This window comes from Danio rerio, chromosome 2 (genome assembly GCF_049306965.1).
Source record: "Danio rerio strain Tuebingen ecotype United States chromosome 2, GRCz12tu, whole genome shotgun sequence".
Lineage (NCBI taxonomy): Eukaryota > Metazoa > Chordata > Actinopteri > Cypriniformes > Danionidae > Danio > Danio rerio.
In genome coordinates, this window is record NC_133177.1 from 63,380,001 (window position 1) to 63,401,805 (window position 21,805).

A 21,805-nucleotide genomic window follows, 5' to 3' on the forward strand; every position below is an offset into this window, starting at 1 on the left:
TTATCCGTTATTTTACTGTATATTTCTGTCATTTAATATCCGTCATTTTACTGTATATTTCTGTCATTTAATATCCGTTATTTTACTGTTTATTTCTGTCATTTAATATCCGTTATTTTACCGTATATTTCTGTCATTTAATATCCGTTATTTTACTGTATATTTCTGTCATTTAATATCCGTTATTTTACCGTATATTTCTGTCATTTAATATCCGTTATTTTACCGTATATTTCTGTCATTTAATATCCATTATTTTACCGTATATTTCTGTCATTTAATATCCGTCATTTTACCGTATATTTCTGTCATTTAATATCCGTTATTTTACCGTATATTTCTGTCATTTAATATCCGTCATTTTACTGTTTATTTCTGTCATTTAATATCCGTTATTTTACCGTATATTTCTGTCATATAATATCCGTTATTTTACCGTATATTTCTGTCATTTAATATCCGTTATTTTACTGTATATTTCTGTCATTTAATATCCGTTATTTTACTGTATATTTCTGTCATTTAATATCCATTATTTTACTGTATATTTCTGTCATTTAATATCCGTTATTTTACCGTATATTTCTGTCATTTAATATCCGTTATTTTACCGTATATTTCTGTCATTTAATATCCGTCATTTTACCGTATATTTCTGTCATTTAATATCCGTTATTTTACTGTATATTTCTGTCATTTAATATCCGTCATTTTACTGTTTATTTCTGTCATTTAATATCCGTTATTTTACCTTATACTTCTGTCATTTAATATACGTCATTTTACCGTATATTTCTGTCACTTAATATCCGTTATTTTACCGTATATTTCTGTCATTTAATATCCATTATTTTACCGTATATTTCTGTCATTTAATATCCATTATTTTACTGTATATTTCTGTCATTTAATATCCGTTATTTTACCGTATATTTCTGTCATTTAATATCCATTATTTTACTGTTTATTTCTGTCATTTAATATCCGTTATTTTACCGTATATTTCTGTCATTTAATATCCGTTATTTTACCGTATATTTCTGTCATTTAATATCCGTTATTTTACTGTATATTTCTGTCATTTAATATCCGTTATTTTACCGTATATTTCTGTCATATAATATCCGTTATTTTACCGTATATTTCTGTCATTTAATATCTGTTATTTTACCGTATATTTCTGTCATTTAATATCCGTTATTTAACTGTTTATTTCTGTCATTTAATATCCGTTATTTTACCGTATATTTCTGTCATTTAATATCCATTATTTTACCGTATATTTCTGTCATTTAATATCCGTTATTTTACCGTATATTTCTGTCATTTAATATCCATTATTTTACCGTATATTTCTGTCATTTAATATCCATTATTTTACCGTATATTTCTGTCATTTAATATCCGTTATTTTACTGTTTATTTCTGTCATTTAATATCCGTTATTTTACCTTATACTTCTGTCATTTAATATACGTCATTTTACCGTATATTTCTGTCATTTAATATCCGTTATTTTACCGTATATTTCTGTCATTTAATATCCGTTATTTTACCGTATATTTCTGTCATTTAATATCCGTCATTTTACCGTATATTTCTGTCATTTAATATCCGTTATTTTACCGTATATTTCTGTCATTTAATATCCGTCATTTTACTGTTTATTTCTGTCATTTAATATCCATTATTTTACCGTATATTTCTGTCATTTAGTATCCGTTATTTTACCGTATATTTCTGTCATATAATATCCGTTATTTTACCGTATATTTCTGTCATTTAATATCCGTTATTTTACTGTATATTTCTGTCATTTAATATCCGTTATTTTACTGTATATTTCTGTCATTTAATATCCGTTATTTTACTGTATATTTCTGTCATTTAATATCCGTTATTTTACCGTATATTTCTGTCATTTAATATCCGTTATTTTACCGTATATTTCTGTCATTTAATATCCGTCATTTTACCGTATATTTCTGTCATTTAATATCCGTTATTTTACTGTATATTTCTGTCATTTAATATCCGTCATTTTACTGTTTATTTCTGTCATTTAATATCCGTTATTTTACCTTATACTTCTGTCATTTAATATACGTCATTTTACCGTATATTTCTGTCACTTAATATCCGTTATTTTACCGTATATTTCTGTCATTTAATATCCATTATTTTACCGTATATTTCTGTCATTTAATATCCGTTATTTTACTGTATATTTCTGTCATTTAATATCCGTTATTTTACCGTATATTTCTGTCATTTAATATCCGTCATTTTACTGTTTATTTCTGTCATTTAATATCCGTTATTTTACCGTATATTTCTGTCATTTAATATCCGTTATTTTACCGTATATTTCTGTCATTTAATATCCGTTATTTTACTGTATATTTCTGTCATTTAATATCCGTTATTTTACCGTATATTTCTGTCATATAATATCCGTTATTTTACCTTACATTTCTGTCATTTAATATCCGTTATTTTACCGTATATTTCTGTCATTTAATATCCGTTATTTAACTGTTTATTTCTGTCATTTAATATCCGTTATTTTACCGTATATTTCTGTCATTTAATATCCGTTATTTTACCGTATATTTCTGTCATTTAATATCTGTTATTTTACCGTATATTTCTGTCATTTAATATCCGTTATTTTACCGTATATTTCTGTCATATAATATCCGTTATTTTACCGAATATTTCTGTCATATAATATCCGTTATTTTACTGTATATTTCTGTCATTTAATATCCATTATTTTACTGTATATTTCTGTCATTTATTATCCGTTATTTTACCGCATATTTCTGTCATATAATATCCGTTATTTTACCGTATATTTCTGTCATTTAATATCCGTTATTTTACCTTATATTTCTGTCATTTAATATCCGTTATTTTACCGTATATTTCTGTCATTTAATATCCGTTATTTTACTGTTTATTTCTGTCATTTAATATCCGTTATTTTACTGTTTATTTCTGTCATATAATATCCGTTATTTTACCGTATATTTCTGTCATTTAATATCCATTATTTTACTGTTTATTTCTGTCATTTAATATCCGTTATTTTACTGTATATTTCTGTCATTTAATATCCGTTATTTTACCGTATATTTCTGTCATTTAATATCCGTTATTTTACTGTTTATTTCTGTCATTTAATATCCGTTATTTTACTGTTTATTTCTGTCATTTAATATCTATTATTTTACCGTATATTTCTGTCATTTAATATCCGTTATTTTACCGTATATTTCTGTCATTTAATATCTGTTATTTTACCGTATATTTCTGTCATTTAATATCCGTTATTTTACCGTATATTTCTGTCATATAATATCCGTTATTTTACCGTATATTTCTGTCATATAATATCCGTTATTTTACTGTATATTTCTGTCATTTAATATCCATTATTTTACTGTATATTTCTGTCATTTATTATCCGTTATTTTACCGCATATTTCTGTCATATAATATCCGTTATTTTACCGTATATTTCTGTCATTTAATATCCGTTATTTTACCTTATATTTCTGTCATTTAATATCCGTTATTTTACCGTATATTTCTGTCATTTAATATCCGTTATTTTACTGTTTATTTCTGTCATTTAATATCCGTTATTTTACTGTTTATTTCTGTCATATAATATCCGTTATTTTACCGTATATTTCTGTCATTTAATATCCATTATTTTACTGTTTATTTCTGTCATTTAATATCCGTTATTTTACCGTATATTTCTGTCATTTAATATCCGTTATTTTACTGTATATTTCTGTCATTTAATATCCATTATTTTACTGTTTATTTCTGTCATTCAATATCCGTTATTTTACCGTATATTTCTGTCATTTAATATCCATTATTTTACTGTTTATTTCTGTCATTTAATATCCGTTATTTTACCGTATATTTCTGTCATATAATATCCGTTATTTTACCGTATATTTCTGTCATTTAATATCCATTATTTTACTGTTTATTTCTGTCATTTAATATCCGTTATTTTACCGTATATTTCTGTCATTTAATATCCGTTATTTTACCGTATATTTCTGTCATTTAATATCCATTATTTTACTGTTTATTTCTGTCATTTAATATCCGTTATTTTACTGTATATTTCTGTCATTTAATATCCGTTATTTTACTGTATATTTCTGTCATTTAATATCCGTTATTTTACCGTATATTTCTGTCATTTAATATCCGTTATTTTACTGTTTATTTCTGTCATTTAATATCCGTTATTTTACTGTTTATTTCTGTCATTTAATATCTGTTATTTTACCGTATATTTCTGTCATTTAATATCCGTTATTTTACCGTATATTTCTGTCATTTAATATCCGTTATTTTACTGTATATTTCTGTCATATAATATCCGTTATTTTACCGTATATTTCTGTCATTTAATATCTGTTATTTTACCGTATATTTCTGTCATTTAATATCCGTTATTTTACCGTATATTTCTGTCATTTAATATCCATTATTTTACTGTTTATTTCCGTCATTTAATATCCGTTATTTTACTGCTTATTTCTGTCATTTAATATCTGTTATTTTACCGTATATTTCTGTCATTTAATATCCGTTATTTTACCGTATATTTCTGTCATTTAATATCCATTATTTTACTGTTTATTTCTGTCATTTAATATCCGTTATTTTACTGTTTATTTCTGTCATTTAATATCCATTATTTTACTGTTTATTTCTGTCATTTAATATCCGTTATTTTACCGTATATTTCTGTCATTTAATATCCGTTATTTTACTGTATATTTCTGTCATTTAATATCCGTTATTTTACTGTATATTTCTGTCATTTAATATCCGTCATTTTACTGTTTATTTCTGTCATTTAATATCCGTTATTTTACCGTATATTTCTGTCATTTAATATCCGTTATTTTACCGTATATTTCTGTCATTTAATATCCGTTATTTTACCGTATATTTCTGTCATTTAATATCCGTTATTTTACCGTATATTTCTGTCATTTAATATCCGTCATTTTACCGTATATTTCTGTCATTTAATATCCGTTATTTTACCGTATTTTTCTGTCATTTAATATCCATTATTTTACCGTATATTTCTGTGATTTAATATCCGTCATTTTACTGTTTATTTCTGTCATTTAATATCCGTTATTTTACCGTATATTTCTGTCATATAATATCCGTTATTTTACCGTATATTTCTGTCATTTAATATCCGTTATTTTACTGTATATTTCTGTCATTTAATATCCGTTATTTTACTGTATATTTCTGTCATTTAATATCCGTTATTTTACTGTATATTTCTGTCATTTAATATCCGTTATTTTACCGTATATTTCTGTCATTTAATATCCGTTATTTTACCGTATATTTCTGTCATTTAATATCCGTCATTTTACCGTATATTTCTGTCACTTAATATCCGTTATTTTACCGTATATTTCTGTCATTTAATATCCATTATTTTACTGTTTATTTCTGTCATTTAATATCCGTTATTTTACTGTATATTTCTGTCATTTAATATCCATTATTTTACTGTATATTTCTGTCATTTATTATCCGTTATTTTACCGTATATTTCTGTCATTTAATATCCGTTATTTTACTGTATATTTCTGTCATTTAATATCCGTTATTTTACCGTATATTTCTGTCATTTAATATCCGTCATTTTACTGTTTATTTCTGTCATTTAATATCCGTTATTTTACCGTATATTTCTGTCATTTAATATCCGTTATTTTACTGTTTATTTCTGTCATTTAATATCCGTTATTTTACCTTATACTTCTGTCATTTAATATACGTCATTTTACCGTATATTTCTGTCATTTAATATCCGTTATTTTACCGTATATTTCTGTCATTTAATATCCGTTATTTTACCGTATATTTCTGTCATATAATATCCGTTATTTTACCGTATATTTCTGTCATTTAATATCCGTCATTTTACTGTTTATTTCTGTCATTTAATATCCGTTATTTTACCGTATATTTCTGTCATATAATATCCGTTATTTTACCGTATATTTCTGTCATTTAATATCCGTTATTTTACTGTATATTTCTGTCATTTAATATCCGTTATTTTACTGTATATTTCTGTCATTTAATATCCGTTATTTTACTGTATATTTCTGTCATTTAATATCCGTTATTTTACCGTATATTTCTGTCATTTAATATCCGTTATTTTACCGTATATTTCTGTCATTTAATATCCGTCATTTTACCGTATATTTCTGTCATTTAATATCCGTTATTTTACTGTATATTTCTGTCATTTAATATCCGTCATTTTACTGTTTATTTCTGTCATTTAATATCCGTTATTTTACCTTATACTTCTGTCATTTAATATACGTCATTTTACCGTATATTTCTGTCACTTAATATCCGTTATTTTACCGTATATTTCTGTCATTTAATATCCATTATTTTACCGTATATTTCTGTCATTTAATATCCGTTATTTTACTGTATATTTCTGTCATTTAATATCCGTTATTTTACCGTATATTTCTGTCATTTAATATCCGTCATTTTACTGTTTATTTCTGTCATTTAATATCCATTATTTTACCGTATATTTCTGTCATTTAATATCCGTTATTTTACCGTATATTTCTGTCATTTAATATCCGTTATTTTACCGTATATTTCTGTCATTTAATATCCGTTATTTTACTGTATATTTCTGTCATTTAATATCCGTTATTTTACCGTATATTTCTGTCATATAATATCCGTTATTTTACCTTATATTTCTGTCATTTAATATCTGTTATTTTACCGTATATTTCTGTCATTTAATATCCGTTATTTAACTGTTTATTTCTGTCATTTAATATCCGTTATTTTACCGTATATTTCTGTCATTTAATATCTGTTACTTTACCGTATATTTCTGTCATTTAATATCCGTTATTTTACCGTATATTTCTGTCATTTAATATCTGTTACTTTACCGTATATTTCTGTCATTTAATATCCGTTATTTTACCGTATATTTCTGTCATATAATATCCGTTATTTTACTGTATATTTCTGTCATTTAATATCCATTATTTTACTGTATATTTCTGTCATTTATTATCCGTTATTTTACCGCATATTTCTGTCATATAATATCCGTTATTTTACCGTATATTTCTGTCATTTAATATCCGTTATTTTACCTTATATTTCTGTCATTTAATATCCGTTATTTTACCGTATATTTCTGTCATTTAATATCCGTTATTTTACCGTTTATTTCTGTCATTTAATATCCGTTATTTTACTGTATATTTCTGTCATTTAATATCCGTTATTTTACTGTATATTTCTGTCATTTAATATCCGTTATTTTACTGTATATTTCTGTCATTTAATATCCGTTATTTTACCGTATATTTCTGTCATTTAATATCCGTTATTTTACCGTATATTTCTGTCATTTAATATCCGTTATTTTACTGCTTATTTCTGTCATTTAATATCTGTTATTTTACCGTATATTTCTGTCATTTAATATCCGTTATTTTACCGTATATTTCTGTCATTTAATATCCATTATTTTACTGTTTATTTCTGTCATTTAATATCCGTTATCTTACTGTTTATTTCTGTCATTTAATATCCGTTATTTTACCGTATATTTCTGTCATTTAATATCCATTATTTTACTGTTTATTTCTGTCATTTAATATCCGTTATTTTACCGTATATTTCTGTCATTTAATATCCGTTATTTTACTGTATATTTCTGTCATTTAATATCCGTTATTTTACCGTATATTTCTGTCATTTAATATCCATTATTTTACTGTTTATTTCTGTCATTTAATATCCGTCATTTTACCGTATATTTCTGTCATTTAATATCCGTTATTTTACCGTATATTTCTGTCATTTAATATCCGTTATTTGACTGTTTTTTTCTGTCATTTAATATCCGTTATTTTACTGTTTATTTCTGTCATTTAATATCTGTTATTTTACCGTATATTTCTGTCATTTAATATCCATTATTTTACCGTATATTTCTGTCATTTAATATCCGTTATTTTACTGTATATTTCTGTCATTTAATATCCGTTATTTTACCGTATATTTCTGTCATTTAATATCCGTCATTTTACCGTATATTTCTGTCATTTAATATCCGTTATTTTACCGTATATTTCTGTCATTTAATATCCGTTATTTTACTGTTGTTTTCTGTCATTTAATATCCGTTATTTTACTTTTTATTTCTGTCATTTAATATCTGTTATTTTACCGTATATTTCTGTCATTTAATATCCGTTATTTTACTGTATATTTCTGTGATTTAATATCCGTTATTTTACCATATATTTCTGTCATTTAATATCCGTTATTTTACCGTATATTTCTGTCATATAATATCCGTTATTTTACCGTATATTTCTGTCGTTTAATATCTGTTATTTTACCGTATATTTCTGTCATTTAATATCTGTTATTTTACCGTATATTTCTGTCATATAATATCCGTTATTTTACCGTATATTTCTGTCGTTTAATATCCGTTATTTTACCGTATATTTCTGTCATTTAATATCTGTTATTTTACCGTATATTTCTGTCATTTAATATCCGTTATTTTACCGTATATTTCTGTCATATAATATCCGTTATTTTACCGTATATTTCTGTCATATAATATCCGTTATTTTACTGTATATTTCTGTCATTTAATATCCATTATTTTACTGTATATTTCTGTCATTTAATATCCGTTATTTTACCGTATATTTCTGTCATTTAATATTCGTTATTTTACCGTATATTTCTGTCATTTAATATCCGTTATTTTACTGTTTATTTCTGTCATTTAATATCCGTTATTTTACTGTTTATTTCTGTCATATAATATCCGTTATTTTACCGTATATTTCTGTCATTTAATATCCATTATTTTACTGTTTATTTCTGTCATTTAATATCCGTTATTTTACTGTATATTTCTGTCATTTAATATCCGTTATTTTACCGTATATTTCTGTCATTTAATATCCGTTATTTTACTGTTTATTTCTGTCATTTAATATCCGTTATTTTACTGTTTATTTCTGTCATTTAATATCTGTTATTTTACCGTATATTTCTGTCATTTAATATCCGTTATTTTACCGTATATTTCTGTCGTTTAATATCCATTATTTTACTGTATATTTCTGTCATATAATATCCGTTATTTTACCGTATATTTCTGTCATTTAATATCTGTTATTTTACCGTATATTTCTGTCATTTAATATCCGTTATTTTACCGTATATTTCTGTCATTTAATATCCATTATTTTACTGTTTATTTCCGTCATTTAATATCCATTATTTTACTGTTTATTTCTGTCATTTAATATCCGTTATTTTACCGTATATTTCTGTCATTTAATATCCGTTATTTTACTGTATATTTCTGTCATTTAATATCCGTTATTTTACCGTATATTTCTGTCATTTAATATCCATTATTTTACTGTTTATTTCTGTCATTTAATATCCGTCATTTTACCGTATATTTCTGTCATTTAATATCCATTATTTTACTGTTTTTTTCTGTCATTTAATATCCGTTATTTTACTGTTTATTTCTGTCATTTAATATCTGTTATTTTACCGTATATTTCTGTCATTTAATATCCATTATTTTACCGTATATTTCTGTCATTTAATATCCGTTATTTTACTGTATATTTCTGTCATTTAATATCCGTCATTTTACTGTTTATTTCTGTCATTTAATATCCGTCATTTTACCGTATATTTCTGTCATTTAATATCCATTATTTTACTGTTTATTTCTGTCATTTAATATCCGTTATTTTACTGTATATTTCTGTGATTTAATATCCGTTATTTTACCATATATTTCTGTCATTTAATATCCGTTATTTTACCGTATATTTCTGTCATTTAATATCCGTTATTTTACTGTATATTTCTGTCATTTAATATCCGTTATTTTACTGTATATTTCTGTCATTTAATATCCGTCATTTTACTGTATATTTCTGTCATTTAATATCCGTCATTTTACTGTATATTTCTGTCATTTATTATCCGTTATTTTACCGTATATTTCTGTCATTTAATATCCGTTATTTTACTGTATATTTCTGTCATTTAATATCCATTATTTTACTGTTTATTTCTGTCATTTAATATCCGTTATTTTACTGTTTATTTCTGTCATTTAATATCCGTTATTTTACTGTTTATTTCTGTCATTTAATATCCGTTATTTTACTGTATATTTCTGTCATTTAATATCCATTATTTTACCGTATATTTCTGTCATTTAATATCCGTTATTTTACTGTTTATTTCTGTCATTTAATATCCGTTATTTTACTGTATATTTCTGTCATTTAATATCCGTTATTTTACCGTATATTTCTGTCATTTAATATCCATCATTTTACCGTATATTTCTGTCATTTAATATCCGTTATTTTACCGTATATTTCTGTCATTTAATATCCGTTATTTTACTGTATATTTCTGTAATTTAATATCCATTATTTTACCATATATTTCTGTCATATAATATCCGTTATTTTACCGTATATTTCTGTCATTTAATATCTGTTATTTTACTGTATATTTCTGTCATTTAATATCTGTTATTTTACTGTATATTTCTGTCATTTAATATCCGTTATTTTACTGTATATTTCTGTCATTTAATATCCGTTATTTTACCGTATATTTCTGTCATTTAATATCCATCATTTTACCGTATATTTCTGTCATTTAATATCCGTTATTTTACCGTATATTTCTGTCATTTAATATCCGTTATTTTACTGTATATTTCTGTAATTTAATATCCATTATTTTACCATATATTTCTGTCATATAATATCCGTTATTTTACCGTATATTTCTGTCATTTAATATCTGTTATTTTACTGTATATTTCTGTCATTTAATATCTGTTATTTTACCGTATATTTCTGTCATTTAATATCCATTATTTTACCGTATATTTCTGTCATTTAATATCCATTATTTTACTGTTTATTTCTGTCATTTAATATCCGTTATTTTACTGTATATTTCTGTCATTTAAAATCCGTTATTTTACCGTATATTTCTGTCATTTAATATCCGTTATTTTACCGTATATTTCTGTCATTTAATATCCATTATTTTACTGTTTATTTCTGTCATTTAATATCCGTTATTTTACTGTATATTTCTGTCATTTAATATCCATTATTTTACCGTATATTTCTGTCATTTAATATCCGTCATTTTACCGTATATTTCTGTCATTTAATATCCGTTATTTTACCGTATATTTCTGTCATTTAATATCCATTATTTTACCGTATATTTCTGTCATTTAATATCCTTTATTTTACTGTATATTTCTGTCATTTAATATCCATTATTTTACCGTATATTTCTGTCATTTAATATCCTTTATTTTACTGTATATTTCTGTCATTTAATATCCATTATTTTACTGTTTATTTCTGTCATTTAATATCCGTTATTTTACCTTATACTTCTGTCATTTAATATCCGTTATTTTACTGTATATTTCTGTCATTTAATATCCGTTATTTTACCGTATATTTCTGTCATTTAATATCCATTATTTTACCGTATATTTCTGTCATTTAATATCCTTTATTTTACTGTATATTTCTGTCATTTAATATCCATTATTTTACCGTATATTTCTGTCATTTAATATCCGTTATTTTACTGTATATTTCTGTCATTTAATATCCATTATTTTACCGTATATTTCTGTCATTTAATATCCGTTATTTTACCGTTTATTTATGTCATTTAATATCCGTCATTTTACCGTATATTTCTGTCATTTAATATCCGTTATTTTACTGTATATTTCTGTCATTTAATATCCGTTATTTTACCGTATATTTCTGTCATTTAATATCCGTTATTTTACCGTATATTTCTGTCATTTAATATCCGTTATTTTACCGTATATTTCTGTCATTTAATATCCGTTATTTTACTGTATATTTCTGTCATTTAATATCCATTATTTTACCGTATATTTTTGTCATTTAATATCCGTTATTTTACCGTATATTTCTGTCATTTAATGGCTGTTACTTCATGTTTTTGTCCAGCAGCCAGCTGCCAGAAATAAAGGGTATAATCATTGATTTTTTTACAGTGCACATCAGCCAACCAGGTCAGAAATCCACCAGCAAAACAAGATTACGCTCCTGACCCCAATGGCAGACATTTGCTCCTGTTTGAAGCGTAATCTCTTAAGTCTTCATCTCTTCAGTCATTTCGGTTCTGCAGTAATGAGTCTTGATTTCAGATCGGCTGGCAGAAGCACAGCTCCAAGCAGAAACGCTCCAGATACAGTCTGTTAGAAATACAAGCCTACTTATGACCTGTCACTCAAGTGGCCACGCCCTTAATTATGCAGAATTCTAAAGCTCAATATCTCTAATTCAGATTAGTTATAAGATAGTTCCCCCTCTCACAGTTGTCATGAAGGCTGATATTAGCCATTTACACCCAAATCATGTCCTGCTAGAGGCGGTAAACAGCTCTCACACAGCTGTACTATTGGGCTCTCAACAATGGAGTCAATGGAAATGTGCTGCGTTCTGGAGCAGCCCCCAGTGGCCACATGAGATACTGCACTTCTGTCTGAGCTTCATGAGGGATGGGGACGCTTCATTACTATTCTGCTTACACTGATTTCTACTAGAAACAGACAGAAACTCCGAGTCCGAAAAGCATTTTGTTTCAGTGTGTGTTTGTGTGTGTGTTCATCTGGGTGATGAGTGTGTGTACATGCGTTTGTGTGTGTTTGAGACGGAGACTGATTTGGAGATGTTTCCAGCATCTGCTTTATTAAACACACACAAACACACACACACACACACACACACACAGATTCTCTCTTGTCTGCGCTGCTTCATAATAACAGCAGATTATAGAGGATGATCCTGCTTTACTGACGCTTCTGCAGCACCAGCTTTACAGGCCATCTCAGACGGACACACTCGCTCTTTTCTTCATTCACATGCTGCTGTGCATGCGAGTGTGTGTGTGTGAGCAGATGAAGACCTAACAGGTTCACTTTAACTTGAAACACACACACACACACAAACACACACACACACACACACACACACGCTTGGATTGGTCATTTCTACACAGATATGGTTGTGTTCCTGAAATCAGAACCAGATATCCATCACGACACTGTTCAGCGCTCAGATTAGTCAGAACACTTGATCTGGACATGATTCAGACTCAGAACAGGACTCAGCTGTAATCAGTCTGTGAGTGGAGTTCTGCAGAGTTCTGCCCGGCTGTAAATGCTGGTGTTGAGCGCTTGTAGACGTCACTGTGAGGATACATGCAGGCAGAATGAACATTTTAAGCACAATCTCCCATTAGATGAGCAGATCGTCCTCCTCTGAGACGGAGAGAAGAGAGTTTCCCTTCATCCTGTGTACATCAGCTGAGACAAACAAAGACGTCTGATAACTGATTCACATCTGTCTGAATCACACCTGTCTGTCTGAATCATTTCTGTCTGTCTGAATCACATCTGTCTGTCTGAATCACATCTGTCTGTCTGAATCACTTCTGTCTGTCTGAATCACACCTGTCTGTCTGAATCACTTTTGTCTGTCTGAATCACATCTGTCTGTCTGAATCACTTCTGTCTGTCTGAATCACTTCTGTCTGTCTGAATCACACCTGTCTGTCTGAATCACTTTTGTCTGTCTGAATCACATCTGTCTGTCTGAATCACTTCTGTCTGTCTGAATCACATCTGTCTGTCTGAATCACTTTTGTCTGTCTGAATCACATCTGTCTGTCTGAATCACTTCTGTCTGTCTGAATCACATCTGTCTGTCTGAATCACTTCTGTCTGTCTGAATCACTTCTGTCTGTCTGAATCACATCTGTCTGTCTGAATCACTTTTGTCTGTCTGAATCACATCTGTCTGTCTGAATCACATCTGTCTGTCTGAATCACATCTGTCTGTCTGAATCACATCTGTCTGTCTGAATCACATCTGTCTGTCTGAATCACTTTTGTCTGTCTGAATCACATCTGTCTGTCTGAATCACATCTGTCTGTCTGAATCACTTCTGTCTGTCTGAATCACTTTTGTCTGTCTGAATCACATCTGTCTGTCTGAATCACATCTGTCTGTCTGAATCACATCTGTCTGTCTGAATCACTTCTGTCTGTCTGAATCACTTCTGTCTGTCTGAATCACATCTGTCTGTCTGAATCACATCTGTCTGTCTGAATCACTTCTGTCTGTCTGAATCACATCTGTCTGTCTGAATCACATCTGTCTGTCTGAATCACATCTGTCTGTCTGAATCACTTCTGTCTGTCTGAATCACATCTGTCTGTCTGAATCACTTCTGTCTGTCTGAATCACGTCTGTCTGTCTGAATCACGTCTGTCTGAATCACACCTGTCTGTCTGAATCACGTCTGTCTGAATCATATGTCTGTCTGAATCACTTCTGTCTGTCTGAATCACTTCTGTCTGTCTGAATCACATCTGTCTGTCTGAATCATCTGTCTGTCTGAATCACTTCTGTCTGTCTGAATCACATCTGTCTGTCTGAATCACTTCTGTCTGTCTGAATCACATCTGTCTGTCTGAATCACTTCTGTCTGTCTGAATCACGTCTGTCTGTCTGAATCACGTCTGTCTGAATCACACCTGTCTGTCTGAATCATATGTCTGTCTGAATCACGTCTGTCTGAATCACTTCTGTCTGTCTGAATCACTTCTGTCTGTCTGAATCACTTCTGTCTGTCTGAATCACACCTGTCTGTCTGAATCATATGTCTGTCTGAATCACGTCTGTCTGAATCACTTCTGTCTGTCTGAATCACTTCTGTCTGTCTGAATCACTTCTGTCTGTCTGAATCACTTCTGTCTCCACTGATCAATCCTCTGAGAGCAGACGTGTGTTCAGCAGATGGTTTGGTTTGGGCAGTTTACCGTGGTAAAGCCGCTGTAGGTGGATCTCCTCACGGCACAACACGGCTGATATCTCCTCATTGGGTTAATAACTGTGGGATAATCAGACGGCCGGCAGCAGCTTTCTGCTTTACTCACAGTGAATACCCAGCAAACACACACGAGGATGAGCAGCAGTGTTCCTCCACCAGCAGACCCCGCTCAGACTCCTGCATCAGCGCTTCTCTGAGCCTCAGCACACTCACTCTGATCTAATTACAGCACAATATTAATGAACAGCTAATTACAGCACCAACAACACAGCCAGGTCAGGACTAACTGAAGCACTGACCCCTGCCCTCAGTGACCAGTGCTGTACTGCCACACACACACACACACACACACACACACACACACACACACACACACACACACACACACACACACACACAGAGCGGGAACATGAATATAAAGAGTGAAGCGGAGCAGAAACACAGTCAGTGTAGAGAGAGGACTGAAGCAGCACAAACACACTCGCCACAGACGTAACCAGAGGAACACTGAAGCACAAACACACACACACACACACACACACACACAATCACACACAATCACACTGAAGACTGATCATGACCGTCTGTGCCAAAACACAGATCTAGACCCATGTAGGAGTGAAAGGAGAGGCAGAGTGTGCCCGAGTCTGGTAAAGATGGCGAGCGCCATTACACTAGTCTTCTGATCACACAGGAGTCCATGAGCCAGACTCGCTCTATTAGCCTGCATGGTTCAGGATCTGTAGAGCTGATTCTTCAGTGTTTGGACTCTCAGTAGTGAAGATTAAACCACACTGAACTGAGCTGAACTTCAACACTAAATCCTGATCTACACTGTTCCCTTTTACTATGATCTTCTATGTCAGGGGTCACCAATCTCTGTCCTGGAGGGCCGGTGTCCCCGCAGGGTTTCGCTCCAACTTGCCTCAGCACACCTGCCTGGGTGTTTCAAGTATACCTAGTGAGAGCTTGATTAGCTTGTTCAGGTGTGTTTGATTAGGGTTGGAGCTAAAATCTGCAGGACACCGGACCTCCAGGACCGAGATTGGTGACCGCTGGCCTACGTGAAGCTGCTTTGACTCAATCTACCATGTAAAAGTGCTGAACAAGTAAAGCTGAGCTGAACTGAACTCAATAGCTGATCTCTGGCTGATTTGATTCCTTAAACAAGTTGGTGAATCAGATTAAAATGTCTGGATGAACTGATCTGAGATCTGTGTGTGTTGTGAAGGACAGATCTGTCCATCCTCCACATCATGATCAGCAATGCAGCGATTGGCTGACGGCACAGCAGCGTAATGACATCATCTGATTAATATTCAATTATTCATGTGAGCTAAATTACATCAAATCAGCAGGAAACGGTTTGTTAAATACGACACGCGATAACTCTCCACTGCAGGCGTTACACTGTCATCTGTCGAGAGCAGCTTATTTAGTGACCGTTAGAGCAGATTTCCTTTATTAATGTGGCATTACTGCAGCCGGTTTATTAATGGTGTAAAGAATAACTGGATGCTTACAAAAGCATTTGATATTGGTAAAGGCGTCTGCAACTGTTATAATGAACTGATTGATTGATATGAACTGTCCAAACATGTTTATGACTGCATGAATGTATTATTGCTCTTAAATAGTCACATATTGTGCAGGTCTATTATCACACAAACACTACTGAAGAGATCTAAAAAGATCAGATCAATAAACTTTCTCTTTACACCAGCAGGGGGCAGTCTCTGTGCTTTCACTTCAGACTGCAGGTTGCATATGTTTTATAAATATATATATATAGTTAACCTCATATATACATATACACACATATATATATATATATATATATATATATATATATATATATATATATATATATATATATATATATATATATATATATATATATATATATAGTTAAAATGTATATTTACTAATTTCCCAAGTGTATCTAACTATCGGTTCTACTGTGAGACAATATCAGCAGTCAGCACATCCTTTCAGTATTATCTTTGCTTGAACTGACCCGATCTAATTCCGTTTATATTAAATGAGCTGCTGCTGACCAGGTTTGATCTACCAGGGGCCTGTTTCAGTAAGGAGGTTCAAACAACTCGGAGTTTAAACTTGAACTCAGAGTTTTTAATCTCTCGGTAAATCAACTCAGAGTTTTCGGTTTCAGAACAGCTGATCTGAGTTAGATCAATCAACTTCGAGTAGAGCAACTCAGAGTGAAGCGCGCGCACCGTGACTATAAAAAGGCATTATCAATGGAGCGCAGATATTACGAGTGACTATGGCAACATCTTAAAATTGAGATCAGCATTTCTTTCTCCAGCTGAATCTGATCTGCTCATGCAAAGTTACAGCAAATATGAGCGTATATATTTAAAAGGAAGCAGCCATCAGTGAAACAGAGACAGTTCTCTGGGATCGCAGCGCAGTCTTCTGCTCTTCTGATTGGCTGTTTGTAAATGTTATGCCCTGACCAACATGGCGGCGCTACTGACACATGCTCAGGGTCTGTCTGCCATATCTAGCGTTTATATCGATGACACACCTCTACCTAAAGCTGAGGACGCCGTGATGCTGCCTGAAGCCGCAGGCCTGTAGCGCAGGTCTCTCTGATCAGCGGCCGACACTGACGGACGGGTTATTGATCAGCCATTGATGAGTCCTGCTCTGCTGAATGAAGCCTGTGAAGCTGAAGACTACGAGATCAATACTGAAGAGCAAATGAGGAGCAGAGCGCGCGCACACACACACACACACACACACACACACACACACACAGCTGCGTCTCTACAGCCCACGGGGTCAGAGGTCAAACACACCGGCGCCTGGACACACACAACATTAATCACACACACACACACACACTCACGCAAACACACACACACACACTAACGCAAACACACACACACACACACACACACACACAGCAGCAATATATGACTGGTGTACGTGAGAGGAGTAAAACTAAAGCCCTGAGCTGAACACACTGCACATCTGAAGAGGAGGATCACCCGCTTCTGCTTCTACACTGATGAAGAGCTGCAGAGATGAAGATGATCCACAACACACACACACACACACACACACACACACGTGTTTTACTGTACATGAGGATGAAGATGATGAAGATGATTACATTATTTACTAAATAAAAGCATCATCTAATAGTGTGTGTGTGTGTGTGTGTGTGTGTGTGTGTGTGTGTGTGTGTGTGTGTGTGTTCAGTCTGCTCCTCCATATATTCCTCTTTATTCTGTCTGTCCTTCAGTGTTGTCAGTGTGCCCTGTATTTCTTCTCAAGGTGAGCCTCTTGTCACTCTCACACACACACACACACACACACACACACACACACACACACACACACACACACACACACACACAGGAAACAGAGAATAATCATTTCTGAGCTTCCGGGGTAAGCGGAGCCGCCATCGCCATTAGCAGACGCTTGGCACACAGAGACCAGCGCTTCCACACTGTATTCCCCAGCGCACAGAGCAGCGTGTGTGTGTGTGTGTGTGTGTGTGTGTGTGTGTGTGTGTGAGAGAGTCTGGAGTAATGCTGGCGGCCATCTTATCATCTCCGTCAGTCAGTCAGTGATGGGAGACAATGCTGGACGGAGGATGCAGAAACACACACACACACACACACACACACACACACACACACACACACACACACACACACAGCCCATGTATGTTCTGTCTGAGACACTAAACTAACCGGATTAGTCTCTGTGCACCAGAACACACAGAGCAGTGGTCATGTGACCAGCCGTTGCTAAGGTGTTGCTAAGCTGTTTTGAGCACACACAGGCCGTTTCTGACACATCAGCTTCAGGATCTTCAACAGAAACACCATCAGAGACTCAAACATCTATTTGTCATGCCAATAAAGCACCTAAAATGTAAATGTAAATGACTCAAACATCAGCGAATATCACTGAGAGACACGAGGAACACACACACACACACACACACACACACACCGCTGGAGTCTCAGCACATCTCTGAGGGACTGTAGTCATGTTCATGTTGAAGGTTTGATGCAGAATACAGCGATAATAAAGGTTAAACACACACACACACACAAACATACACACACACACACAGAGAGAGAGAGAGAGAGAGAGAGAGCTGAGATCATCATGAGAAACCTGTGAGAAACTGCTGACGCTGTGTGTGTGTGGTTTGTGTGTGTGTGTGGTGTGTATGTGTGTGTGGTGTGTGTGTGTGTGTGTGTGTGTGTGGTGTGTGTGTGTGGTGTGTGTGTGTGTGTGTGTCAGAGCACTGAATAACACACAGCCTCCATCACCGACAGCATGAAGCCGCTTAACGGAACACCTCAAGAACACCTTAAGCACAGACTGTATCATCAGTGTCGCCACATCTACACGAGCATATCTCACATCATCTTCATCATCATCATCATCATCCTCTTCATCATCAGCAGCAGATCTCCTGCACATCAGGCAGATCGGGCTGTTATTCCTCTACATGAGCGACACAGATCCACCTGCTTCATCATCATCATCATCATCATCATCATCATCATCAGTGCTGTTTACTGTGGATCTGCGTGATGTACCAAGCGGCAGCACCGACCCGCTCCCGGTCTGCAGGTGATGCGCGTTATAGTCAAGGTTTGACGGAGAGCGGGAGTCCCGCAGCAGCCGCTCGGTGATTTTCCGTCATATTCCCGCTCCCCGGAGCCCCGCTGTACGCCGTCAGCCCGAGCGCTCCGCCTCTGCACCGGATCAGGTGTGAAACCGGAGAGAAACGGCAGCGGCTCTGAACAAAGGCGGAGAACAAACAGCGATCCTCCATCATCCCCGACAGCGGAGCAGCGCAACGCCACAATAACCAGCGGAACCCAGCAGCTCCACCGACCCACCCATCCCGCCTGACCCAGCGCGCTCACCTGAGCTCGGCCGCGGATCCTCCATCATGACCGGGATCCTCCGGAGGTTCTGCTGCTCGTTGATGTCATCGGTGTTCCGGCGCTCGCAGCCGCTGCCTCTCCTCTCCTCCGGTACCGCGCGCGCGCTCCTGATGCTCTCCCCGTGCGCGCGCCCGACGTCAGAAGCGCGTGCACGTGGGGCTTCAGGAACAATGAAGAGATGATTAATAAATCACGAAGAGATGCGTTACTGTCACACACACACACACACACACACTCCTCTTAAAATAAATATATTTATAGCAAAACAGGAACTTTAACACAGAACAAAAGGAGAAACCGGAAGACGAGAAACTGGAGATGAATCAGTTACACGGAAATCTTTATCAATAAGCAAAACTAGAGCTGATCACGGCGGTAATGTCGCGCTGCAGGAGCTCCTCCACCCTCATCCACAGCTGTACGCGTGTTTATTAATCTGTCGTCATGTCTTTATTATTTTACATGTGAATAATGAAGAATTAATGAAGAATAGGCCTAATAACATGTCGTCGCGGGGGCACTTTCTATCCAAGACTAAAAGGGCATGTGCACTGCTCAGGTGAGCCCTATGTGTGCACGTGCCTGCTTACCCTGATTTACTCTTCTTTATGTGTGTTTGGCTGCTTTAAGTGCGGTTTATAAGTGAAGATGACTTGAAGAAACCTCCCAGAAATACTTTAACAAAAAAACAACAATGACCTTCACAACTCCCAGTGCTCTGATACTAGAAATAAATCACCCGAATATTAGCTCCAGTGGTCGAGTACCGAAGCGGGTGTCCAGCGCTCCTCCAGCGGGCACAGAGCGCTCTCTCGGCGGCCACAGAGTGGCGGATCCCGGGGGGGCGTCGCCCTCTAGCGGCCGCTGCGGGCACCACGCTCAGCATGATGAGGTCATAAAGAGCTCTTTGTCTGATCATCTGATGTCAGATCAGCACACTACTCTAACCAAACACACACAGCACAACACAGAAACAATCCGAGCATTTACAGCTTTCACACACTCGCACTGAAATACATCACAGTATGGGTGTGGAAAGCGTTCAGACCCCCTCATTCAATCAGCTTGGCCAGATCTGATGTACCACCCTGGTGTGTCTGAGCTCATGATCTGCTCCGCCATGCCCTGTGAGCTGTCTGATATAGACAGGTGTGCGTGGCTTACCTGATCACGTCCAACCAGAGTAATCAAACACAGCTGGGTCCAGATGAAGGAGTGGAGCCATCTCAAGCATGATCAGACTGGACAGCACCTGAGGTAAAGGTGTGAGTGTCACAGCTACTGGGGAACAGGTGAGGCTTCAGGGCTTCTCTCCTAATGAGTCTGCATGATCAGTCAATGGTCATTGTGGATATACACTGATCACAGGGTCAAACCGATCTCTGCGGTGACCTGTCATCTTCAGGCCCGTAGCCAGCCTGGTGAAAGCAGTGGTTCTTATACTCAAGATGTGGACGTGTTTGCAGTTACTCTCCTCATTTTCTGATTAATTATGATGTTTAAATACTCCAACAAGTGGCATTTAAGCACTATTTAGCTGGATTAGCTCCATTTTGATGCACCTAAATGTGAATATTTCCAAAAGATTTATAATAAACACATATAAAAAGAGCTTCACCATTTTCTTGCAAGCCTCTTGAAAATTCAGCAGCAGCCTGTAATTAGCATTAAACAGCAGAAGTTAGTCTGAGGAAAGATGTGGACACAATAATAAAGGCTTTATTGACATGGCTATTCCTCACACTGCGCTGACGCGTTTAGAGAACACTCGACTGTATCTGGGTAACCTGATG

The 21,805-nt window shown here is 33.8% G+C and overlaps 2 protein-coding genes across 18 annotated transcripts in view; both read right to left on the minus strand.

The window, feature by feature from the left end:
* ptprsb (protein tyrosine phosphatase receptor type Sb) overlaps positions 1-20,127 on the minus strand; it is a 117,080-nt gene extending 96,953 nt beyond the window's left edge. For all 17 annotated transcript variants that reach the window (XR_012395544.1, XR_012395543.1, XR_012395535.1 and 14 more), the window contains exon 1: positions 19,992-20,127. The gene's annotated coding sequence lies outside the window, so the exon portion shown is untranslated. The remainder of the gene's footprint in view (positions 1-19,991) is intronic.
* fem1a (fem-1 homolog a) overlaps positions 1-21,805 on the minus strand; it is a gene marked incomplete at its 3' end in the record, with an annotated part of 32,348 nt that overhangs the window by 5,441 nt on the left and 5,102 nt on the right.